The following is a 27993-nucleotide window of genomic DNA, read 5'->3' as shown; positions in this document are numbered from 1 at the left end:
TTAGGGTCTAGCACATCTCTAGAATCATATAATTTGCAGTAGACTTAAGAAAATACATTAGGTGTTGGTGGAGACTTATTAATGGTGTCCTAAATCCTAATTAAGAAAATAAATACCAGTACGAATAGTCTTTAGAGCTTGCAGCAAAAGGAATACATATCTAAAAACTCCATTCACTCCATATGCATCTCATAGAATATCAATTCTAGGTGTAGCAAAAGGAGTGCATATCTAGGAACACCACCAATCAATATTAATCTTCAAAGAGAATGTTTGACTTATACACTGTGGAGTTTGAACTCTACCAGTATACTATTAGGCAAGAAAAATCGAACTAAAGCTTATTGCATTATAGAAAAAATTTATGCTTTATTTAATAGATATACATTACTTGTTCTTAGGCCCTGGACAATCTTGACGATTGTTTAAATTATATGTCTAATGATCCACACGTGTTGAAGTCCACAAGCACTAATTATAAGAAGCAAAAAGTTGTCGAACGCACAAAGTCAACAACTTATAGAACCCGCGAGAAGCCGATGATAGGCTTTGGAGTTCCTAATGCCACGAGTACAATAGTTAAAGAAGACATCGAAGTAGAAGGGAGAGGGCCTCCTTATTTCTACTTCGAGAACGTGGCCTATGCACCCCAAGGGGTGTGGCTAACCATCAGAAAAGAACTTTACGACATTGAACCGGAATTCGTGGACTCGCTTCACATGTGTGCAGCAACAAGGAAAAGAGGTTACATCCATAACCTCGCGACGGATGACAGGTTGTAGATTCTAGAGCTGTTCACGAACCGAGCCGAGTCGAGTTTTGATCGAACCGAGCCGAGCTTTAATTTTTTTTCTGACAAGCCGAGCCGAGCCGAGCTTTCTTAACGAACAAAAACCTGTGTTCGAGCTCGAGCTCGTTAACGAACGAGCCGAACACGAGCTTTTATCGAACAAAATCGAGTCGAGTCGAACCGAGCCGAACACGAGCCGAACACGAGCTTTCTCCATCAAAACGAGCCGAGTCGAGCCGAGCCGAGCCGAGCTTAATTAAAAAATTCTGGTCAAAACACCGGTTGACTGTTAAAATAACAAACCAAATACTTTTATTTTTTTCTAAAAATTTTGTCATGTCACTAAAAAATATTGATCTTAACATCTGTACGGTTGGATCATTCATAAATATTTTTTAAAAAATCGAAACATTAATACGATACTAAACACTAATTACAAGTACAAGTCAAAACACCGGTTGACTGTTAAAATAACAAATCAAATACATTTATTTTTTTCTAAAACTTTTGTCATGTCACTAAAATATATAGATCTTAACATCCGTACGGTTGGATCATCTATAAATATTTTTAAAAAAATCAAAACATGAATACGAGACTAAACACTAGTTACAAGTATTGTTCAAACAAGTGGTTGATTGTCAAAATAACAAACAAAATAAATTTATTTTTTTCTAAATTTTTTATCATGTCACTAAAATATATAGATATTAACATCCGTACGGTTGGATCATTCATAAATATTTTTTAAAAATTGAAACATTAATATAAGACTAAACACTAGTTACAAGTAAAGGTCAAAACACCTGTTGACTGTGAAAATAACAAATCAAATACATTTATTTTTTCTAAAATTTTTGTCATATTACTAAATAATATAGATATTAACATCCGTACGGCTGGATCATTCATAAATATTTTTTAAAAAATCGAAACATTAATATGGGAGAAGTACTAGTCAAACTACTAGTTTACCGTTAAAATAGCAAACCAAATATATTTATTTTTTATAAATTTTTTATTATATCACATAAATATATAGATCTTGACATCCGTACGGTTGGATCATTTATAAATAATTTCAAAAAATCGAAACACCGATCAAGAAATAAATACTAGTTACAAGTAATAGTCAAATCACTTGTTCATTATTAAAATATCAAATTAAAAAATTAATTTTTAATATCTGAATTTTTTCAAATTACTAAAATATGTATTTTGACATTCGTATAGTTCAATAATTTAAAAATATTTATAAAAAATCTGAATAAAATTCATAATAATTAAATATATAAAAAATAAATTATTTTTTTTAATTTTTTTTCGAGCCGAGCTCGAGCCGAATCGAGCCGAGCCGAGCTCGAGCCGAGCTCGAGCCGAACATGCCAAAAGCTCGGCTCGAGCTCGTTTTCTTAACGAACACATTTTTGTGTTCGAGCTCGAGCTCGAGCCCTTAACGAACCGAGCCGAACCGAGCCCTTAACGAGCCGAGCTCGAGCTTGTTCGCGAACGGCTCGGTTCGCGAACAGCTCTAGCAAATTCCTCCTATCCCTCCGTCCACAATATAAGAAGCCCTTCCTTCCACAAAAGAATGGTGGCCGCAATGGGATGACAGAACCAAATTAAACTGCATTGTAACTCGTCATGCAAGTGCATCAGATGTACAGAGAATAAATGAAGAGCTTCGTAATTCAGGACCAGACCCTCCCAAAAACATCAGAGAAAATGTGATCCGAGAATGCAGAAAGAGAAACTTGGTCTGGCTTGGTAAGAACACTGTTGATTTTCTTCAGCCTGTCCAAATAGAGGCAATAATGGGATTCCCCGAGGGCCATACAAGAGTAGCCTGCAAAACTACTCAATACAAATGCCTTGGAAATGCGTTTCAGGTACGCAATGGAGAAAAAAAACTTATCAATTTCATTTGTTTCTTAGATGAATATGTTCTTAATAATTATTCACAAATAAATTATGTTAGGTTGACACAGTCGCCTATCATCTTTCTGTGTTAAAGAAATTATTTCCCAAGGGCATCAGAGTCCTTTCATTGTTCTCTGGCATTGGTGGAGCGGAAGTTGCTTTACACCGTCTTGGAATACCACTGAATTTTGTTGTCTCCGTCGAAAATTCCAAGGATTTTAAAATTGGTGGAGACAAAGTTAACAAAAGGGCGGGCTGATTCACATTTCTGATGTGAAAAAGGTAACAAGTCATAAGCTTTTGCAATGGATGAAAGAGGCCGGTAGATTCGATCTGGTTATAGGGGGAAGCCCATGCAACAACCTTGCTGGGAAAAATTTGAAGACAAGAACTGGCCTGGCTGGTGAACAGTCTTCATTGTACTATGAGTAGATATAAACAATTTTAATTGCATGTTTATAGATTGTTAACCATTTTAGTACTGATTTTGCATAGAACCCACAAAGGCATATAAGAAAAAAGTTAAATAACTAATACTGATTTTGTGAACCTTATTATTTTTTTAAGTTGTTAAGGTGTCCTTAATTCTCTATGCAAAAGTTAGAGTAGCTAACCATTTTAATAGCATGTATATTGTTTCTCATTTGTGCTAATGAGTAATATCTATTAGCTTCAAAATTATTAAATAAATTGAAGTTGGAGGATATGTTTATTGTTTACTTATGACATATATACCTGATAGCTAAATTTTAGTTTGAACATTTTAATGATTTAAATAATTTTTATTAAATCAAAACTTGTCAACTTTTATGAGACTTATAATTTGACAAAACTACAATTGCAAGTTTATCAAAGAATCAGGCTAGTTTCTTTCCAACTAACTGTAATTTGGTCCATCCATCAATCTCTTTACTTCTATAACATTTGTAGCCAAGGTGGAGAGAGAAACTTCTCTAACATTTGTACCCATTGGGCTAACTGATATTGTGTTAATTTTGGAGCAGAAAAATGACTAGTAATGATATAATCTAAAAAGTTTAGAATTAAGTAAACTTCCACTATTATTATTATTATTATTATTATTATTATTATTATTATTATTATTATTATTATTATTATTATTATTGTTGTTGTTGTTGTTGTTATTAATGTTGTTGTTGTTATTATTATTATTATTATTATTATTATTATTATTATTATTATTATTATTGTTATTACTATTGCTATAATAATAATAATAATAATAATAATAATTATTATTATTATTATTATTATTATTATTATTTTAATATGAACTTATGTATTTAATTTCAAACCTAACTAGCTTAGAACCCGTGCTCCATTAATATTTTATATTTTTATTTATATTAAGATAATAAGTAGTTGATGCGATTTTAAATAAATGTAAAAATTTGATGTAGTTGGTGTGATTCAAACATGAAAATATTAATTATTTATGTTTTTGGTACTATACTATGATCAAAATATTATATTATTATTTAAAAGATATAACAGTTTTGAATAATAGAGATAATAAAAAATGGATAGCAGAACCAAGAGTTTGAACCAAATTACCAATAGTTAGGATAAATTATATAGATAAATAATATAAATGTATGTTGTTGGAGGGATTTGAATTGTCCTATGACCTTAAGAAATGCATGGTTTTAATATTTAGTTCTAAAGATCCCATAATTTGATTAAGAAATTTTGACTGTCATGATTGCAAGTAGAGGCACAAAACAAAGTTACAAAAAATTGTTAGAAAATGACATGGCATGGGTGATGTGACACGATCAAAAAATTCAATTGGTTATATTAATGTAACTGCAGGGGTCCATTTATATTTAGCCAACCAACATGTGAAATGTGTCATTTGTAACTATTTTAGTAACTCATTTTGTACCTCTAGCATTTTCCTTGCAAAAATAACCAAACCAACAAAAATTTGGGTATACCAAACTATACCCATTCCCTTTATTAGATTATGTGTTTGTATCATAATGGAAGTGGTTTTAGTTTAGTTCTTCTTTACCACCTTAACGACAAATACCAAATAATCTTGAACATTGATTTTGTTTTTAATTTAAATGGTATATATACTTTTTCTTCACTTTGTCCTTAGGCAATGTTTAAAAAAAATATTTTAATGTGCGTGGGAGACCATCAGGTTCAAGACATGTATTTGTTATACATAATTGTTAATAATTATATCTCCTTATATATTTTCTATTAAATTATGTCTCCTTATTTATTTAGTATTGGTTAATTATGTCTGCTTATGTATTTAATATTAGATTATATTTCCTTATCTATTTAGTATTGGGTTTATCTATTTAGTATTGGGTATTTATATTATAAAAAAAGTGGTTTTAGTTTTGTTTTTCTTATCACCGTTATAGCAAATATTAAATAATCTTGACCATTGATGTTAATTTTAATCTAACTGTCCGTATCCTTTATGCGGTTGTACAACCAACCAAATATCCTTCTCATACTACTTATATCACTACAAGAAAACAGGACAAAACCGACCGTCAAAAACAGTCGGTTAAGAGGCAAAACAATCGGTTAAAATAGTCATAACCGACCAGAGGGCATGGTCGGTTTTAGCCTGGTCGGTTATAACTTTTGGTCGGATTTAATCCTCATAACTGACCAACAGGTGGTCGGTTAAGTGCCTAAGCATTTTATGCAAATGTGGGGTCACTGTGTACATGTGGCAATATGCACGTGTTGCCACGTCACTGAGTCATAACCGACCGTAGGTGGTCGGTTATGTCTATTTTTAAAAAGTTGACTGAACTCATAATCGACCGTGGTCAAAGTATGAACATCGATCAGTTTTATTTCAGAAGTTAACTTAAATGTCATAACCGACCGTCCTAAAACCGACCACCCTCTAAAGGAGAGGTTCGGTTTTATGAAGAAGGTGGTCGGTTATGTCCATTGACGGTCGGTTTTCTGGGTTTTGTAATGGTCAAAAGTGGTCGGTTATGCCTATTTTCAGTCGGTTTTAAGGTCTGATTTTAAAAAAAATTGCAGGTTTTTCTGCAGTCCTTGTATACCAAACAAAATAAATACACAAACCAATCACAAATCCAACCCAATCACAACCAAACAACCAAACAACAATGATAATAATTAAACTATACTACTAAAAATCATTCACAAAAACTAGTAAATTTCACAATTAAACCATAGTAATTAAATCCAACATACCATACCATTTCTTCAATATGAATGTTCATTTTAGCTAAATTTGTGTGAGCTCATTACTTTAGGCCACGTTTGTGTGAGCCCGCCCTCCTTTGTTAATTTTGATTGTTTAGGGTTTGATAACCTTGATAGTCTTGAAGCCTGGGGTTTGATAGTCTTGATAGTTTTAAAACCCAGAACTGCTTTAGCTTGCATATTTTCTTTGTGTTCTAGAGCATGCTGTTCTTGTTTAGTAGTATTGTTAGCAAAGCCCAGAAAGTTTTTTTGCTGTTATTCTGGGAATTTTTTGTAATCTTCAAAAAAAAGCAACCTTAGATCTATATTTTTAGCATCAAACCTTGGTCAGTTGTTTGTACAATTATGGTAATGGAAAGACCAGGAAAAAGTACCGGTGGTAGGCCCTCCGCCAGTACCCATATTCAGGAACAGGACCCCTCTCAAGCTCAAGAACCTGGAGGAGACAGGGAGACCCTCCAGGAGCAACCACTGACGCAGCATACCCCGATCAGGGATGCCAGAAATGTCATAGTGCTCAATCAGTACAAGTACATCAATATTCTAGTTGTAGAGGAGCATATGGATAACTTAACAAGCCATGAACTTGCTAAAACAATCATGCTCTACAGAGATGAACAAGCCCGGGCTCAGGTAGAATATGAGCAAGAGGATGATCAAGAAGAGTTTGGGGACTCTCAACAATCTAGGAGATCTGTCTTCGACCGAATTGGAGAGCCTAGTAAGAAGGAGACAGAAGCAACCAAGAAGAAAAAATTGGAGGAAATGAGGCAACAAATAAGAAGAGAAGAAGAGGCAAAGCTTGAGCTAAAGATGCAGCTGGAAGAGGAGAGGCTCCTAGCTAAGACAAAAGGGAAGAGGACCCGGAGGAACCCTACCCCCGAGGTCATTTCTAATGACGAAGAGGAGGGCTAGAAGGATCTGAAAGATATGATTTATGAGCTCCAATGAAAAATGCAAAAAGATTCCGGATTGGAGATTGGGGAAACCCTTACACCATTCAGTCACTCCCTAGAAGCCATCCCTCGACAGAAAAATCTCAAACATTATAACTTTAACTCTTTTGATGGATTGGGGGATCCAGAAGAGAACCTCAATTACTTTGAACAAATCTCCCAAATATATTACTACAATGATTTAACCAAGTCCAGGTTCTTCATCTCGACCCTCAAAGGGGGGGCTTAAAGATGGTTCACCAGGATCCCGTCATGAAGCATCCACTCCTGGAAAGAGTTCAGGGGGGCATTCCTTAGAAGATTCAGAGCCAATAAGACACACGAAATACACATGTGTCACCTGGAAACAATCCGCCAATACGACAATGAAGCACTCTCAACTTATATGCTTAGATTCCAGGAAGCCATCAACAAAGTCTCGAATCTTGATGAGAGGGAGGCTCTAAGCATAATTCGGAGGAACCTGGATCCAGAACACAATGAGATGTACATTGTAGAGCTGATAAACAAAGAGCCACAAAGCCTAGCCGCTTCCTACTCTATGGTAGCCAGGTTCATAAATGAAACAGATGTTCTCCAGGCAATGACAATGACTCAGAATGGAGGATCCAGGAACAAAACTTCTGATGACCGACCGAAAGGGGGTTACCATCAGAAAAAGAAGTTCAAGCAAAGTCAACAAGCCCAGTAGACCAATGTGGTGCAAAACACTCCAATATTTCAAAGATTGGGTCCCAAGACAGAATCAAAAAGCGAACCCGGTCCACCTAGGCATGCGAGAGAGCCTAGGCAAGAACCAGATTGGACACCACTGAACAAAAGCAACCAAAAACCTTGTAGCCTATGACAAGCAACCAATCTATGATCCAATATTTTTTATGAAGAAAATTTCAAATTAATGAAAAGATTTTTTCCCACCCAATTCTTATTTTAACAATTACCGCAAGAAAAGCATACTTCTATCTGGACAAACAATCCCACCGGGGTTGAAAGCAAACATCAAAAGCAACCATTTGGAAGTTAATATTAAAGCCAACAACAACCCAGATAGGTTTCTTGATCCGGATTAAAGATAATTACTATGTACTTAGAACATTTTCTAAGTAAACAAACAAGCAAAAACAAACACCAATCCGGTTATGGTGCCATACCCGGATTGGAGGCCAACTTTAAAAACAAAAAACAACCCAGGTATGGTACCATACCCAGATTGGAAGCCAACAATAATAGTAACGCTAATAATAATAGCAACCAACCCGGATAGGTATCCCGATCTGGGTTGAAGACAATTACTATATACTTAGATCATTTTTTAAGTATAAAAACAAGTAAAATCAAACACCAATCCAGTTATGGTGCAATACCCGGTTTGGAAACCAACTTTAAAAGCAAACACCAACCCAGGTATGGTGCCATACCCGGATTGGAAGCCAACAATAATAACAAACAACCCGGATAGGTATCCAGATCCCGGTTCAAGACAATTAATATGTACTTAAATCATTTTCTAAGTACACATACAAGAAAAAGCAAACACCAATCCGGTTAGGGTGCCATACCCGGATTGGAAGCCAACTTTAAAAGAAAACACCAACCCAGGTATGGTGTCATACCAGGATTGGAAGCCAACAATAACAACAACAAACCCGGATATGTATCCAAATCCGGGTTCCTAATAACTGCTATGCATCTAGATCATTTTCTAGGCAAACAAAGAAGCAAAAATTTACAGACCCCGATTGGGGGGCAACAAAGAAGCCCAAATTTTTCTACAGGGACCAATTTCCTCTAACATCAATATGGATTGGCCTCTTCAACTCCAGACCTGGATTGGGCGGCAAGAAAGAAGCAGAAATTTTTTCAAGGCAACTAATTTCCTCTACCTTAATCTGGATTGATCTCTACAACACCAGATCCGGATTGGGGGGTATGAAAGAAGCAAAAAATTTCCAGATCCGGATTGAGGGACAAGAAAGAAGCAGAAATTTCCAGACCCGGATTGGGGGGTAAGAAAGAAGCAAAAAAATTTTCAAGGCAACCAATTTCCTCTACCTTAATCTGGATTGATCTCTATTACACCAGATCCAGATTGGGGGGTAAGAAAGAAACATAAATTTTTTCAAGGCAACTAATTTCCTCTACCATAATCCGGATTGATCTCTACTACACCAGATCCGGATTGGGGGGGGTAAGAAAAGAAGCATAAATTTCCAAACCCGGATTGGGGGACAAGAAAGAAGTAGAAATTTTTCCAAGGTAACCAATTTCCTCTACCTTAATCCGGATTGCTCTCTACTACACCATATCCGGATTGGGGGGGTAAGAAAGAAGCAGAAATTTTTTTCAAGGCAACCAATTTCCTCTACTTTAATCCAGATTGGTCTCTACTACACCAGATCCAGATTAGGGGCAAGAAAGAAGAAGAAATTTTGTCAAGGCAACCAATTTCCTCTACCTTAATTCGGATTGGTCTCTACTTATCAGATCGGGATTGAGGGGCAAGAAAGAAGCAAAAAAATTTCAACAAGACAACTGCTACTTAGCACTTCTCTACTCCCTCATCCAGAAAATCTGCATAGGGGAGTTGGGGGCAAATGATAGGTTATAAGCAACTTGGCTAGGGCCCAACGAAGAATCCCCTCACTCATAGTAGTCAAGTGGAGAGACCCAGGCTCAGGGCAAAACCAAGACCTGGATCATCTCCCAGCAAGGATCCAACCCTGGATATGGATCATCTCCCAGCAAGGATCCAAACCAGGACCTGGATCATCTCCGAGCCAGGATCCCACCCCGGACCTGGATCATCTGCTACCCAGGATCCCACTCAGGACCTGGATCATCTCCCAGCCAGGATCCCACCCAGGACCTGGATCATCTCCCAGCCAGGATCCCACCCAGGACCTGGATCATCTCCCAGCTAGGATCCCACCCAGGACCTGGATCATCTCCCATCCAGGATCCAACCCATGACCTGAGTCATCTCCCAATCAGGATCCAACCCATGACCGGGATCGTCTCCCAGCCAGGATCCAACCCATGACCTGGATCATCTCCTAACCAGGGTCCAGCCCATGACCTGGATCACCTGCCTACCAGGATCCATTCTAGGACCAGGATCACCCAGAAGGGGGTCCCAGCAAGCACATGCACACTCCATAACCCGCCAAGCAAAGGTACGTGGGCACGTGACGGTGATACTATCAACAACCAACATATCAGACAAACACTAGAAGGGGGTTGAATACAGTGTTTATCACAATCAAATCGAATTAAAGAACTCAAGTAAGAGAAAATAGACTTTATTCAATATAATAAACTCTGTTACAATATGGAACTATCCTCTCTCATTGATGAACAAATATCATGAGAGCTGCTAGGGTTAAAATGAATATTATTCTCGATAATGATAACACTTATAGTGTAAACTCTATGTCTATGTTTATATACTACACAGTTACAAGATAATCGCTAATTGATATGAAATATAATTCTGCTTCCTAAAATATATCAATCAGATATCTTTTTTTCCAAGTATTTTATTCTTCATAGAATTCCTTCTTCATACATATCTCTTCTTGCGTTTGTCTTGATCTTCTTTCCTTTCAATCAGTCGTCTTCCTTATCTGAAAGTCTCATTTAAGTCCTGATATTATCTTCTAATAAATATCTCCTGATAACTTAAGTTCTGACCACTTAAGTTCTGACTTCAGTATAAGTACTTATTTCCAGTTAAGTACTGATTTGTCCTGTTTAAGTAAGATATGAAAACTAAACACAAATCACATTAGACATGACATTATCAAATATATCTAACAATCTCCCCCAACTTGTAAATTAGCATAATATACAAGTTTAACAAATATTTGATGATGTCAAAAATATTAAGTACAAATGCATGAGAATTTGACTAGATAACTATAACTTATAGTCCTTAAAGCTTTACCAACTTTAACTTGCGATAACAGCTTCAGTCTGTATACACATCAGAATTTGAGCAGTTGTAGATCTTGACTTGGTTTCAATTACTGATCTCTTTAATATCAGGAGTTGTTCTGAGATAGTTCTTTAACAAACATCTCTCAGCATATTTAAGTTCTTCAATCATCCTCCTTTTAGCATTCTCCAATTCAACTGTATCTTCACCAATTTAAAAGATAGCAGCCCTGAGATCATTTATTTTAGCTTTCCCTATGTCATGATCCAGTATGATCAAATATGCCTTGTCATACTGAAGACTGAATTCTACAGCCTTATAACCCAGAAATGTAGTTATAATCTTAGTAGAGTTAGGCTTCATCTCGACAATATCACCCTTGTGATCTCTGTACTTGGGCCAGTATGTGCCGTCAGACTTCACAGAATAAAGCTTCTTCTGTCTCTGAATTTGAGTCTTCATATAATTTGCAACACTTTCTGTTAATCTGTTCTTCACTTGAAGTAAGAATAGAACATGCTCTAATTCCTCAAAATACTTCAGTGGTATAGCATTCTCCCTTATGTGGTAAACCCTTCCATCTGTCATGAAATATAACAAGATGTGTTCTTTCAAGAAGGTATGGTAGACCATTTGTACAGATTCAAGCTGATTCAATCTTTCAGGAGTTGCTCCAACATCTGGTTCACTTTAGGAAGTTGGATCATTGGTTGTGTTCTGCACTCTTCTTTCATCGGTACTAACCAATCCAGATTTATCTCTTGCTTCCTTTCCTATAACAACTCTTGCTTCAAAACCACTTGTCGCAGTTTTCAAAGGTTGAGTCTGTTTAGCTTTAGTGAATCCTGGTAGGAGTAACATTAAGGATTTCATATGAGCAATGTCAGAGGTTTCCTTTAACTTATCTTCTGATATCAAGCCAACTTGAGCTATGTCAGAGGTTGCTTCCTTCAATGTCATATCAGAACTTACTATATCTTGACTCTGAACAACGTGAGCCATGTCAGAGGTTCTTTGAGAAATCTTCTTTGAAACCAGAGTAAGATTAACATTTTCAACAAATACTTCTTCATCCATAGGAGGCACATAAACCTTTACAGGTTCACCAACTTTTTCATTTCCCTTGGACCTTGGATCTATCTGCATTTGTGATTTGGCCTTGGTTGCATCAGGATTTACCCTTTCTTTTATCACAATGCCTTTAGCCTTAGGAATTTTCTTTTCAACAACAGAAGCTTCAGATTTGAAGTTTACTTTTTCTAACTTAAGTCTAGCTTCCTCTTTCTTTAGACTCTCAAAGTCCATTCCTGGATTTTCTTTCAGAAATAACTGTCTTGAAATTTCCTCATCAAGTTTCGGATGTTCATCAGAACTTATCCTTTTACCAGTATCAAAAGTTATTCTTCTCCCACTATCAGAACTTGTTCTTTGACTTGTAGTTCCAGTTCTACTTGATAAAAGACCTTTAACTTGACCATGACCTCCAACTATTCCAGAGTTTCTCAGATCATCTTTTCCATCATCCTTTCCCTTCAGTGTCTTAATAGGTTTGCATTTGGACTTAATCACTTTCTCCCCCTTTTTGTCATCATCAGGTAAAAGAAAAGAGACAAGGAATTCCACTAAGGATTGGATATCATTGAGTTGATTTTGATGAGAAGCTTGATTCTTCAAAATTTCATCAATCTGAGACTGTTGCTTCTCTTGGGTTTTCTTAATGTAGGCAATTCTGTCAAAGGTAGGTTGGAAAAACCTTTTCTTTTCAAGTTTCAGATTCATATCTTGCTGGAGCAAGGTTTCTTGAATTTTATCACCTTGTCATGGGTTATTGAGTGTTGACCTTGAAGGTGCCTTGTACTCAATGCAGTAACTCACAGTTATGTCTTGAAATCATCATTTATCAGCATTTTATCAGCTTTTACAAGATGCTCAGCAAGAATCTTTTCAGAAGGAACAAAGATAACTGTGTTCCACTCCTTAGTCCACTCCTGTCCTCTAAGAGTTTCACTCCAAGGTACTGGTGCTTCCCCTGTAACAAACTTCTTGACTATCTCAGCGTTATGAACAGTTTGTGGAGGTGCATGTCCTGATGGGCCAGCTGTATCAGTATCTACATTTGTAGCAACAGCTTCACCAGTAACTTCATCATTAGCAACATCAGAACTTATATAATCAGCATCAACAGCTTCTTCTGATAAAAGAATAGTATGAGAGGCTATTAAGGCTTCAACATCATCCTCTAAGGGCTGATCTTCAATTAAGTTCTGATCAACAGCCATATTCTGATGTTCACCTAAAATCTGATCTTCAGTATCTAGATGCAGAGAAGGTGTTGTAGGTAATTCTAGATTAAAAGCAGCATTAAGAAATGGTGTTGGTGGTGGAGTGATTGGAGCTGATGGAGCTTCTAGATGCAAAACCTGAGTCACTTCCAAGTTATGGATGTCAATTTCATCACTTGGCCCCTGGTTATCAGCATGTACTGGAGATTGATGAGTTGCATGAAGGTCTGGATCAACACTAGGAGAATTCTGAGCTTCAACAGGGTCTTGTGAGATCATAGATTCCTGACCCCCTTCCTTAGCTGCTGCTTCCATTCCTTTACCAGAATCTTCAGGCCTTTTTTCCATTGATTTGAATCTTTTAGCTTTTGAGGAGTCTTTAGGAGCTGTATCATCAGAATTACGCTTTCTAAGCTTCTATAACAATAGGTTCTGTGACAGGAACCTGTTCCTCAACATCTGATTCATCTCGCAGAATGAATCTCCTTCTCCTCTGTTGTGTCTGAGGTACTTTCTTAGTCCTCTTAGGTTTGGAAGATGAAGGCTGCACTGTAGGATCTGAAATTTGAGGTTGAGAAGTTTGAGGTGGTTGAGTAGATATTTCTGTTAATATCTCACCCAAACATATTCTGACTTTTGAATATGACTGTTTCAGATTTTAAACACAAATAAGTCAAGTACAGAATCAGGATTTAATATCAGAACTTAGACTTATATCAAAACTTAACATACATCAGAACATGAGTCCTTAACTCAAAATATGAATGACTATTTCTGTAATTCTTCACACAAGTTCTAATTTCGTTTCTTCAGAACTTAATCATCAGAACTTTCATCATAACTTATCCTCCAAATTTATACAAGTTACACTTAACCTGTTCATCTAAAACCACATTTATCACCACGGTAATTTTCATAATTCATATGGAGTGTATGTGTGTGCAGTAAGCTAAATATCAGATAAAGATTAAAGTCTGATTCACTTTAGTACATCTTAGAAATAAGGCATAACTAAGAACTTTTCTCAAAATCTGTTAGTATTCTGAGGTCTACTTTAGAATGAGTTCATGCATGAGTCCACCTCAACTGTTTTGTGATCATTTTATGCATCTTTTGAAATTCCATTTTACAGTGGCTTCTCAATGTAAGTGAGTTACGACTGCTTATCAGAATTTATGCTATTATCAGAGTATTTCTCCAGTAATCATAGAGTGTGAAACGTCACCAAGAAAAATATTTATTTTGCTTTTCTGATGCATATTACTTAATACCAGCAATGCACTTGGGTCTTCCCTTCCACATTTTTACTCTAGATCTCAAAGGAGTACCTGATTTTTATTCCCTTTTCTTTTCCGTTTTCTTTTGATAAGTGAGATTTATCAGCACTTAGTACATCTATCAAATTTACTAACGTTAGAACTTAACAGATAAGAAGTACTATTCTAGTTTTTGACTTAGTAATAAGATACACAAAGTAAACTTAACTAAGCTCAATATCAGAATTTGCTTGTGTTAAAAGATTTCCACGTAAACAATTACTTCAAACATGGGACTGTAGTACATTAAAGACCACTAGGTCAGCATCTAGCACAGTTATCCTCATTGGATTGAATAGTCACAGAAACATTCGTATCACTATCAGAGTTTAGAATTTGACATCAGACAACAATCAGCACTTAAACAATTTCCAATTGAAGCACAGAATATACAAAGATAGTAATATCTGTAAATACTGATCATAAAATATGATGTATCAGAACATAAACTAAGCAGATTTAGACAAAAAAACCTAAAACCATTCCAAGTTCATTTACCAATCTTGTAAAAGTAGCTTCACAGTGGTTTTGTGAAGATATATGCTAGTTGTTGATCTGTTGGAACAAAGTACAATTCCACTGTACCTTCATCCACATGTTCCTTGATGAAGTGGTACCTAATGCTGATGCGCTTTGTCATTGAGTGTTGAACTGGATTACCTGTCATAGCAATAGCACTTTAATTATCACAGTAAATAGGGATTTTAAAGTATGTTAACCCATAATCCAGTAACTGATTCTTCATCCAAAGAATCTGTGCACAACAACTTCCTGCAGAAATATACTCTGCTTCTGTAGTTGATATGGAAATTGACTTTTGTTTCTTGCTAAACCAAGAAACTATCTGCCTCCAAGAAATTGGCAGCTTCCACTTGTGCTTTTCTTGTCAATTTTGCATCCTGTAAAATCTGCATATGAGTAACCTATTAGCTGTACCCTTAAACTAATCTGCAAAATCTGATTCTCTAGGATACCACAATCTCAGATCAGCTGTACCCTTAAAGTACTTAAAAATTCTTTTCACAGCTGTTAAGTGAGGTTGTCTTGGATCTGCTTGAAATCTTGTACAGAGACAGGTAGCATACATGATATCAGGTCTACTTGCAGTTAGATAGAGTAGAGAGCCAATCATACCTCTGTAAACAGTAATATCTACTGATGTACCAGTATCCTTATCCAATTTTGTTGCAGTGGTCATGGGAGTGGATGCACTTGAGCAATCTTGCATTCCAAATTTCTTCAGCAAATTTCTGGTGTACTTGGATTGACAAATAAAAGTGCCTTCTTCATTCTGCTTGACTTGAAAACCCAGAAAATAGATAAGTTCCCCCATCATACTCATTTGATATCTTGACTGCATTAGTTAGACAAACTTCTTACAAAGTCTGTCATTTGTGGAACCAAAAATGATATCATTAACATATATATGCACCAAAAGTAAGTCATTTCCATGGTTGAGGTAGAACAGTATTTTGTCAATAGTTCCTCTGTTGAATCCACTTTCCAGAAGAAACTGAGCTAAAGTCTCATACCATTCTCTTGGAGCTTGCTTAAGGCCATAAAGTGCTTTATCAAGCCAGTAGACATGATTTGGAAGTTTGGGATCTACAAAGCTTGGAGGTTATTTAACATATACTTCCTCTTCCAATTCTCCATTAAGAAAAGCACTTTTCACATCCATTTGAAAGACATTAAACTTTTTGTGAGTAGCATAAGCCAAAAATATCCTTCTGGCTTCCAATCTAGCAACTGGTGCAAATGTTTCATCATAATCAATCCCCTCATATTGAGAATATCCTTTTACAACCAGCCTTGCTTTATTCCTTGTTATTATACCATCACTATCAGTTTTGATTCTGAACACCCACTTTGTACCAACAACAGATCTGTTCTTTGGTCTTGACACTAGGGTCTAGACTTTGTTTCTTTCAAATTCGTTTAACTCTTCCTGCATTGCTTGCACCCAATCATCATCTTGAAGAGCTTCTTCCACTTTCTTTAGTTCAGTCTGAGAAAGAAAAGAATTATAAAGACATTCATTTGATATAGCTGTTCTAGTTATGACACCTGCATCAGGATTTCCAATAATTAAGTCAGGTGTATGTGATTTAGTCCACTTCCTTGCAGATGGAAGGTGTTCTCAAGAACTGGATGCTCCCCCATGATCCATGCTGTCTTCATCAACATTTTCTGATGCTCCCCCTGAAATTATGCTCACTGAGTTTGATCCTTCAGAAATTGAGTTTCCAAAAGACTCTGAAGGCTTTTGCGGAAAGTGGATATCCAACAAAAATTCCTTCATTAGCTTTTAGATCAAATTTGGATAGTTGTTCAGGATGAGTCTTAAGAACAAAACACTTGCATCCAAATACATGAAAATACTTCAGATTTTGCTTCTTTTTCTTCACCATCTCATATGGTGTCTTTCCATGCTTGTTAATGAGTGTTGCATTCTGATTGAAACAAGCAGTCTGCACAGCTTCAGCTCAAAAATAGGTTGGTAGCTTTGCTTCATTAAGTATAGTTCGTGCAGCTTCAATAAGAGTTCTATTCTTTCTTTCAACAACTCCATTTTGTTGTGCAGTTCCAGGAGCAGAAAATTCCTGCTTTATTCCATGGTCTTTGCAGAACTCTTCCATGATCAAATTCTTGAACTCAGTGCCATTAACAGTTCTTATGATCTTCACAGAATCTTTGACCAATTTATCCAGTTGCTTGACATGATCAATCAAGATAGATGCAGTTTCACTTTTTCTGTGCAAGAAATACACCCATGTATATCTGGTGAACTCATACACTATGACCATAGCATATTTCTTCTTTGCAATAGACATGACATTCACTGGACCAAATAGATCAACATGTAGTAGGTGATAAGGCTCAAGAATTGATGATTCAGTCTTGCTCTTGAATGAAGATTTTCTTTGTTTATCATTCTGACATGAATCACAAAGGCCATCAGGAGCAAATACTGATTTTGGCAGTCCTCTCATAAGATCTTTCTTGACTAGTTCATTTATATTGTTGAAATTTAAATGAGAGAGTTTCTTGTGCCAATTTCAGCTTTCTTCAATTGATGCTCTCCTTATCAGACAAATTGCAGAACCATCAGTACTTGTTGAAAGCTTGGCTTCATAAATGTTACCATGCCTGTATCCTTTCAAAAAAACTTTGCCTGTAGATTTGCTTACAACTTCACAGTGTTCTTCAAAGAAATCCAAATGATAATCTCTGTCACGGATTTGACTAACTCTCAGAAGATTGTGTTTAAGTCTTGAGACCAGAGCTACTTTTTCAATGATGACATTCCCCAGATTGATATTGCCATATCCCAAGGTTTTTCCAATGTTGTCATCTCCATAAGAAACACTTGGGCCAGCTTTCTCCACAAAGTCTGATAGCAGGGCTTTATTTCCAGTCATATGTCCTGAACATCCACTGTCCAGAACTAGGATGTTTTTCCTGTTGCCCTGCAATCATAAAGACTTGCTTGGATCCTTTGGCCTTATTAAGTTTGTTAACATTTGTAGCGGATTTAACATCAGAGTTTATGTTAACATTTTTCTGATCAGCATTTACACTATAGGACTTTTTATTAGTGCTTATACTAGAAGGAACAATGTTAACTTTCTTTAAAGAAGGTTTTATTTGATAATAATTATACTACAAACTATGATATTCCTTACAAGTATAAATGGAATGCCATAAACTACAACAATGAAAACAAGGATTTTGTGGCCTAAATCTAACAGAATGACTCTTAACTTCTGAAATTGAAGGTAAGGAGTTTATGTTCTTATTCTTCCTGCAAAAAGAAGCCAGATGGTTAGAACTTCCATAATTATGACATGTTTTTCTAGGAGCATTAGGAACATGCTTGTAATCAGTACTTTTATTCATTACTTTACCTTGTTTACATTCTTAACATCTTTCAGCTTATGCTTAAGCTACGTCTTTATCATTAAGCCTACGTTAACTTCAGTTGGCTTTTCCTGTTTTAGTTTGCTAGAAGTTAATTGCTCTTTAACTTCTGATTTATCCGTATCAGACTTTACAGCTACAAACTTAACATGTTTCAACTTTGGCTTTTGTTTAATAACTATAGGCTCAATTTCTACAGTTCCTTTATCATTCGTATCATCTCCATAACCTAAGCCGTCTTTCCAGTTTCAACTACTTAACAAATTCTGAGTTGTTCTGCCAGAGTTAGTCCAAGTTCTGATAATCTCTCTTTCCTTTTCTAACTCAGTTTTTAGAGATCATTCATTTTAAGTACTTCATCCCTAACATAAAAAGCATCATCTCTATCTTTCTGAGTTTGATGGAACATGACTAATTCTTTTTCTAAATAATCATTCCTCTTTTTACAAGCAGGATTTTTAGAAGTTAATCTTTCACATGTTAAAGCTTGATCTCTATAACTAATAAACATGGTTTGAAGATATCTTCTCAACTCATTATTATCATTAGTATGAAAGGCATAAGTTGTTTGAGGTACATTTAACTCAGCAACATCAGAACTGCTATCAGCATTTGCCATCAAGGGATAGTTTTCCTCACTTTCAGAATCTGAAGTGTCTGTCCAGCTTTTCTTCTTTGTGACAAGAGCCTTGCCTTTGTCAATTTTCACTTTCTTGCAATAAGGAGATATGTGGCCTTTCTCACCACAGTTGTAGCATTTGACATTTGTGTAATCTCCTCTGTCAGACTTCCCTACTTTGCCTTCAGATTTTCTGAAACTCTTGTTATCAGAACTTGCACCTTTCCTGGAAAATTTCTTTCCCTTCTTGAATTTTCTGTATGTAATTCTTGTGATTCCTTTCACCATAAGAGCACACAGCTTCATCATCTCTTCATCAGCATCCATCTCAGGCAAGCTTTCAGTTTCTGAGTCATCATCACTATCAAAACTTGATGACTCAGTATCAGACTTTGTGATAAGAGCTTTTCCCTTGCCTTTCCTTAAGGTAGTTGTTTTTGGAGATTCCTCCTCTGCCTTAAGAGTAAATATCCTTGACTTTCCTCCTTTCCTCTTGCTTCTTTGTTCCACCACAAGTTCATGAGTCTTGAGCATCCCATAAATTTCATCAAGAGTTGTTTCTTCAAGATTATAGTTGTCTCTTATAGTGGTGGCCTTCAAATCCCATCTTTCAGGAAGTGCTAATAGGAATTTAAGATTTGAATCCTCAAGATAATATTCCTTGTCAACTAGTGACAAATCATTCAATAGTTTGACAAATCTGTCATATAAACCAGTTAATGACTCATCAGACTTTGAGTCAAAGTGTTCATACTCTTGAGTGAGTATAATCTTCCTGTTCTTCTTAATTGAATCAGTTCTCTGGCATCTTGCCTCCAAGGCATCCCATATCTTCTTCGCAGTCATGCAGTTAATTACAATGTTTTACATTACATTATCAATGGCACTATGCAGCAAGTGTCGTAACTTAGCATCCTTACCAATTGATGCGATATCCTCAGCAGTGTAATCACTCTTCTCCTTTCGTACATACTTTGCTCGTTGACCTGCAACTATAATATCGAGTTTGGTTGGCTTGTGTGGTCCTTCATTGATTCTGTCAAGGTATTCTGGATCAGTAGCTTCCAGAAACATAGACATCCTCACCTTCCATATGGGATATTCAGATGGTTTTAGTATGGGAACTCTAATAGTCTCATATCGACTATGGATTGAGTCTTTGGAGGTTCTTCAGTTTTGGTGGGCTTGGTTGGAGTTTCTTCTTCATACATGATTGTTTTTGGATCTTAAACTATTTATGTGTTAACAGATCTTCTCTGATACCACTTGTTAGGTCACATACGGTAGAAGGGGGTTGAATACAGTGTTTATAACAATCAAATCGAATTAAAGAACTCGAGTAATAGAAAATATACTTTATTCAATATAATAAACTCTGTTATAATATGGAACCGTCATCTCTCAGTGATGAACAAATATCATGAGAGCTGCTAGGGTTACAATGAATATTATTCTCGATAATGATAACACTTATAGTGTAAACCCTATATCTGTGTTTATATACAACACAGTTACAAGATAATCGCTAATTGATATGGAATATAATTCTACTTCCTAAAATATATCAATCAGATATCTTTTCTTCCAAGTATTCTATTCTTCATAAAATTCCTTCTTCATGCATATCTCTTCTTGCATTTGTCTTGATCTTCTTTCCTTTCAATCAGTCGCCTTCCTTATCTGAAAGTCTCCTTTAAGTCCTGATATTTTCTTCTGATAAATATCTCTTGATAACTTAAGTTCTGACCACTTAAGTTTTGACTTCAGTATAAGTACAGATTTCCAGTTAAGTACTGATTTGTCCTGTTTAAGTAAGATCTGAAAACTAAACACAAATCACATTTGACATGACATTATCAAATATATCTAACATTACGAAATGTTATAAGGCACAAAAATCAGGTGGTCTTTGTCAACATATCGCAACAAACTTTTCGCCAAGAATGTGTTAGGGTTATCCCATAAGTGATACACCTGATGAGATGATACAAAAGAGAATTTTATGGCCATGTCGAGATTTTTTGATAAAAATACCTCAACAAATACTTTTTAAACAAAGAAGACCCGCGATTAGAAATTTGTTGTCAATTTATGAAATTTGATTTGTACTCATATTACATAATATAAAAGAAGAGGGTGGAAGCGCTTAGCCATTAAGCATTTAGAATCTCTAAAATATTTTCTTTATTAATATGCTCGATCCAGGGGTTGAAATCCCAATAAGGTCCCATTTCAACCTATATATCATTAATACGATCGAACATCATAGCAAGACGAACAAACTCCACCACTCCATGACATACATCTTCTAGAAGAGGATAACCAAATTGTCTTGAAGATACATGAACAATGGACTCGCTTCTTTTCTCCTTCTTTCTATCTGTATGCTTCTGATTCACTTTATCTTCAAATTTCTTTTGGCCTATGGCATTCTTACAATTTTTCTTGTTCACGGTACTCGGACATGTCTATGAAACAGGAAAACAATCAAACAATCAGAAAGTAAATAATAAATTTATTGCAAAATAGATAAATCACATTGATTACTAAAACTTAGAGATTTAACCTCAAGTTTCATTGAAACCAATTTTCGGGGCCAAGCCAGAAAATACCCAGGCGCTTCACAACAAGGCTAACCTCGTAACAAGGTCTCGGAAACTAAGTATTGAACTCATTCTTTTCCGCCACTTCAAATTGGACCTTCACATATCCTTCTTCAAGTGGAATACCATGAAAAATTCTATCATTCAGAACATTTTGCAAGATCCCTCTCCCTATGTATATCTACGTCCCGGATCCACGTACAAATAGCAAGCATTTTTTCCCTGTATTTTTAAATATTATCGATGACAAAATATAGAACAAAAGATTATAATCATATTTGAGAATATATCCTATAAATAGATGTATACGTGAGGAATGTCTACATCTAACACAGATCAGCATGATCATGAACTTTATTATCCATGTCAAAATTATCCATATGGCTAGAACCTCTAGATTGTGCACGCGGAGTACAACCCTTAGAATTTAATTCCTTTCATTGCCAGCTCTGAACCAGTGCTACATCTGCTCCTACATTGGGCCCACTGAATCCAGGGGCCCGACATTTTTTTTAGCCCAATATATGTTTAAGTATATATCTGTATTTGTATAGAATTTTAGGGCTTAGCCCATTCATCTTCAATTTCTCGAAGCATCACTTCAGCAATCATCACAATGGTGGATATTATCATATTAAAAATCAATTCACTCTATAGTTGTCTTTCAAGTTCCAATTTAGGGCGTAAATCATAAAGGTAATTTCAATCTTTTATTTTAGTTATTTATATACTATACCAAAATTGTAGCACCTACTTGTTTCTCTATCCCTAATCAGATGCGATGACCTTAAAATCTACATAGTTACATGCTCTTTATACTTTTTATAATTTGTTGAATTTTATAAAATTGTAATTCTTTAGTTATATATTTAATATTTGAGTTGTAATTTTGAGTTAATTTGATTGGTTGTATGAATTATAATCATTAATCCATTATTTTATTTAAATAGTTTTTACAATTTTTTTTCAGTGTTGGACTTGAGTTCAGACTTGATCATTGTTGTTAATTTGGAATTGAAGATCAGGCTCTTGCTTCACTACTTCGGTACTTGTTAGTTCATCAATCCACGTTTCATTTTCTCATAAGTCTCCTACATGTTCCTTTAGTGCAAAATCTGCTAGCTACTTTAGTGCAAAATATGTTTACTAAAAAGTATACACCTGGTACTGACAAAAGAAAAGGAAAAAAGGAAGAGGAAGAAAAAATTAAGCCACTAAAGGGATATCTTGAATTTTTTTTGGAAGAAAGCCTAACAATTTGATATGTCTATAAAAAAGAAGAGTATGAAATGGTCAAAAAAGTGGTGTCTCAGGTTCATAATACTTTTATACAAGAACACGATGTAATTGATGAAGAGTGTGAGAACGAGATAACTGAACAAGAAACCAAAATGATTGAAAGTGTGGGTATTGAAAATAGGGAATAAATTAGACCTAAACAGTTTGGTCCACTAACTTTGAATATGTATGATTCTCCGGTATGTGATGGATTAAATAGTAAAATGAGGGATTTGCTAGTTGAAAAGGGGCCTATTAGGGAAAATATTATTATATTTCCCAAGGATTAAAGTAGTAGGGGTTTTCAACCTATTATTATGATCAAAAATTAAGAAATGGTGAACTTGTCGAAATAAAATGGTTAGTTTACTCAAAATAATTGAATGAAGTATTCTTCTTTTATTGTAAAGTGGTAAAAAATGCTAGTTCTAAAAATAATTTAGCAAGTGTTGGAGTAGATGATTGCGTACATTTAGGTAAAAAGCTTAAGCAACACGACGATAGTCTTGAACATCTTACCAACCTTAGGGCGTGGGTTGAACTCTAAGTTATATTGAAAACAAATCAAACCATTGATAAAGAATTGAAAGAGCAAATTAAAAAAGATACTGAACATTGGATGCACTTTATGATCAAAATAAGTGCTATTGTTAAACTGCGATGAATAATCTGCCATTTTGTGGGAAAATGAAAAAATATTTGAAGATTCAAATGGTATTTTTTGGGTTTTCTTGATTCAATAGCTGAGTTTGATTAAAGAATAAAGCACCATTTGAGACTCATTCAAGATAAGGACATTCACTATCATTATCTTAGTTAGAAAGTAAAAAATGATTTGATAGTGATGTTGGTTTCGAGTGTAAAGAGTGTAATATTAAAGAAAATTAAAGAAGGTAAATATTTTTTAGTGATTCTTGATTACACTCTGATGCAATCCGTATGGAACAAATGACTTTGGTGATTAGATGTGTTGATGTTGTGAGTCATCTTGTAAAAATTGAAGAGTATTTCCTAGAGTTTTTAAATGTGGAAAATACTTCTGTGTTGGGCTTGTTTGGTGAGTTAGAAAATGCTGTTAAATCTCTTGATTTAAATATCATTGATGTGAGGGACAAAGATACGATAATGGTTCTAATATGAGGGGGAAACACCAAGATGTTCAAAAAATATTACTTGATGTTAATCCTAGAGCTTATTACATGCCTTGTGGTTGTCATTCTCTTAACTTACTCTGTGATATGGCAAATTCTTGTGTGAAAGGTAAATCTTTTTTTGGAGCATGTCAATCTATATGTAATGTGTTTGATAGTTCCACCAAAAGATGGAATCTATTATTTGAATATATTGATGATTTGATTTTAAAATCCCTAGGTATGACAAGATGGAAAAGTTAAATCGAAAGTGTAAAGGCAATAAAAACACAAGCTTCAAAAATAAGAGATGCTTTAATGAAATTAGCTGAAATTTCTGATGATCCAAAAAAATGTCGGGATGCTGAAAAATTGGCCTCAAATGAATTATTCAAGTATTGAATTTATATTGAGTTTGAATATTTGGCATGATATTGTGCATAAAATTAATTTGGTGAGCAAGAATTTGTAATCTGAAGATATGCGTCTTGATGTTGCTATTGCAAGTTTAAAAGGGTTGGTTTCTTTCTTTGAGAAATATAGAGAAAATGGGATTACATCATCTATGATTGATACCAAAGAGCTTGATAATGAAATGGATATTGATCCTATTTTTCTTATAAAACGTAGGATTAAAAGAAATAGACAGTTTGATGACAATCCTGACACCGAAAGGGAACAACAATTTCCCTTAAAAAATTATAGAACTGATTATTTTCTTGTAGTAGTGGATATGGTACTTTCTCAGCTGAAGATAAGATTCAAACAAATGGAACTTTTTGAGTTTGTTTTTGGTTTTTTTGTTTGATGCATCCCGGCTCATTTCTTTTGATAATGAAGGACTAAAAAATTGTTGTACGAAACTAGAAGAAACCTTGACCGATGGTGATGATTGCAATATTGATACAAAACGGTTACTTTCAGAATTATATATCTCACATAAGATGCTTCCAAGTGTAGCATATGATTGTGAAACATCATGGAATTCTCTCAGAGTCTTAAAATTTGTGAAGAAGATTGATATATTTCCAAATATTTTAGTTGCTTATAGGATTTTATTAACTATGCCTACTATGGCATCTGTATAATGGAGTTTTTTAATGTTAAATTTAATTAAATCTTATTTGCGGACAAGTATGAGTCAAGAAAGGTTGAATTGATTGACAATTTTGAGTATTAAGAAAAATATACTAATGTGGAGCATATAGTCACTGATTTTGCTTCTAAAAATGTAAGAAGAGGTCACTTTAGATGAGTACTGATGTATTGTAGGTTTCAAATTTTAGATTTTATGAGGATGAAGAAAGGCAAGGCTTAAAGGTATGTAATTTTTTTATTTATGATGTACTTTTGCCACTTTTTTAGGTTTATAAGATATCATTTGGTTTACTCTATTCAATCATAAATTTCTTTGAATTTTTTCTTTATATTCATATTAGTAATTTGCTATAAAAGGGCCCTAAATTTTTTTTTCGCACTAGGCCAACCAAGTCTTAGGGCCGACCCTCATTCCTTCATTTATTAATCAAATAAGAAACATCATTTTAAAATTTAGATAGCTTGTTAATAGTTTGATAATGTTTACCATGATGCCTTAGTTACACCCCATCATAAACCTCTCATTCATCCTGGATACTCCAACGACATTATCCGAGCAAGTAAGTCATCATTTCCAATATTAGTAAGGTCATGTTCGGGAAAATTTGCTGATATGTCAATCTAAAATACCAAAGTTTTATACTCATTTTTAACTTGTAGTAGTATAGTGCAAGACAACGATGCATGAAATTAGTATATAAAATAATAAAAATAAAAATTATTACCACATCCTCAAGAACTTGCAATGTAACACGATCATTGCAATGTAACACGATCATTGATTACACCATCTACATCACGCCTAGCATATTCCCACATATCTAGTCCGGTCATAACAAGATTTTGTTGCGTGCATTAATTTTGTCTTGAAGCTGCTCACATTATAGATCTGTATGGTTTGACCTATATCTTCTTTATTCACATAATGAAGACTAATTAGAAGTAATTTCTTAATTCATATGATAACGAACCATAGTAATTTATTAATATTATAGTTTACATGCATAAGTATTCACATTATAATGCCCTTTCTATTTATTTCTGTTGGTAATTTTTAAATATCTACAAATGATATTGACAATTACAGTGAGAGCAGGTTCTAGCAAAATATATATGTTTTCATATGTGATTCTAATGCTTTACAAGCTTGTTAATCAGCAATTAAGTTGTCCTTAACAATATTAGCACTCAAACAAATATTCAAGCTACCCCTTGTATTTATTCTAACAGAATGTCCAGTTTCAACTTGCTGAAAATTAGTATTACATAAAAATAATAGTACTTCAATTTATGGAATCTTGTTGTGGCAACAATTTGAAAAGAATTGTAAAGCAACCACACTAAGTTACTTGCTTGTTTAACTTACAATTTTTTCTCTAATATGGGGGTAGCCAACACATGCCTTCTTATATCGTGCTTCCATTCCAAAATCTTTTTCTTTATTTTTTCACTTTGTTCCTATAATTAAATGGTTAGTGAAATATAAAATGCAACAAAAGTAATTTTTTTTAAATAACAAACTACTAAAGAAAGGGAAAAAAGTATACATTGAATTATTCTTTTAATGAATTTCCAATAAACTGTTTCCACTAAGGTCCCACTGTCGATAGGTGTGCATACAACTTGGGTGGTAAAGTACAGACCATTTTTATCTCGAGCAAGACTCCTCAATCTAGTTCTAAATTATCAATGAAGGTTACTAGCACGATCAATTATCTTTCTCCAATGTTCATCTTCAACCCCACTAAAAGTTTCCTACACAATTGTATATAATAAATCATTCATTGTTTTAAAACATGAAAATATTTTAAATTCAATTGACCTATATGGATATTTGTGTTGTATCTTGTAGTCGTCAAGCCTTGATAATTTAACATACACGTTGCACTTATAATCATGCCTAACTTTCTATTTAAAGGCAGGAGAAGTAAAAAGTCATTGAATGTAAATATAAATAATTAGAAAATCTAAAAAATGCAATAAAAAATTATGAAATATATTTCTTAAAAGATTCTTATTTGGTAATCACATCTTGTACATATGTATCAGAGACTATTGACATGTTTAAAGTGCTTGATCAATACAAAACAAAAGCCACATTTTCCTTGTTATAAAAAATATAAAATTTATAGAAAGCTTAAAAATATGTAGAAGACCACTTTTACGTGTTTCAGAAAAAATAAGCAAAACAAAGGGGTTGATTTATTTTAGGAATTTACAATAAAATGGTAAAATGTGATGGAGTGTTCTACTGGTTTTTATGTACTAAAAAGCTATGAAAGATGCAAAGCCAAGAAAGCTAAAATTTTAACCATTTAACTGTTCTCCTTGCCTTGCTCTAATTTTAACCAAAAATAACATTGGAGAAGAATATATTGTACCTTAACTTCATCTCAAAAATTATGTTTTACAGTCTTCGGTTCCATTTTACGCCAATCATCGCATGTAATTGGGATATTCCTTCTTGCATAACAATCGACAGAATGTACTAAAATCATTGACGCTTTACCAATTGGTTGTCCCATTTCATTCCAATTAACCTAAAACACATTAGAGATAACTAGTACAAGTAAATAAAAATCTCCTACATACTGTCAATAATTATATATTTTTAATTACCTATTGCACGACCTCTTCCCACTTGGGTGGCACAAGCATCCCTGGTTCCACCAGCACCACTTGCACTAGAGGATTCAACAGTCATAATCATGAACAAAGAATGAACAAAGATATACAAATTTAATACAAGATCTCTACACAGGTTTATACACAAAAATAAATACAGTTGTTGATACTTAATTGAATTTACTAGTTTCCTCTAGTCAATACAAAATTCTTATATTAAAAAGAAGCATAATCTAATATGAATTTTTTATAGTACACTTATACTAATCACAATCCTAAACAAATAA

General features: G+C 34.5%; 1 pseudogene; it reads left to right on the top strand.

The window, feature by feature from the left end:
- The first annotated feature begins 434 nt into the window (after window positions 1–434).
- Window positions 435–24791, top strand: LOC141668849 (DNA (cytosine-5)-methyltransferase DRM2-like; annotated as a pseudogene).
- Window positions 24792–27993: the final 3202 nt, after the last annotated feature.

The sequence above is a fragment of the Apium graveolens genome, chromosome 6 (genome assembly GCF_009905375.1).
Source record: "Apium graveolens cultivar Ventura chromosome 6, ASM990537v1, whole genome shotgun sequence".
NCBI lineage: Eukaryota > Viridiplantae > Streptophyta > Magnoliopsida > Apiales > Apiaceae > Apium > Apium graveolens.
Note: the sequence above shows the minus strand (reverse complement) of the source record. Positions and strands in the feature narration are given on the sequence as shown.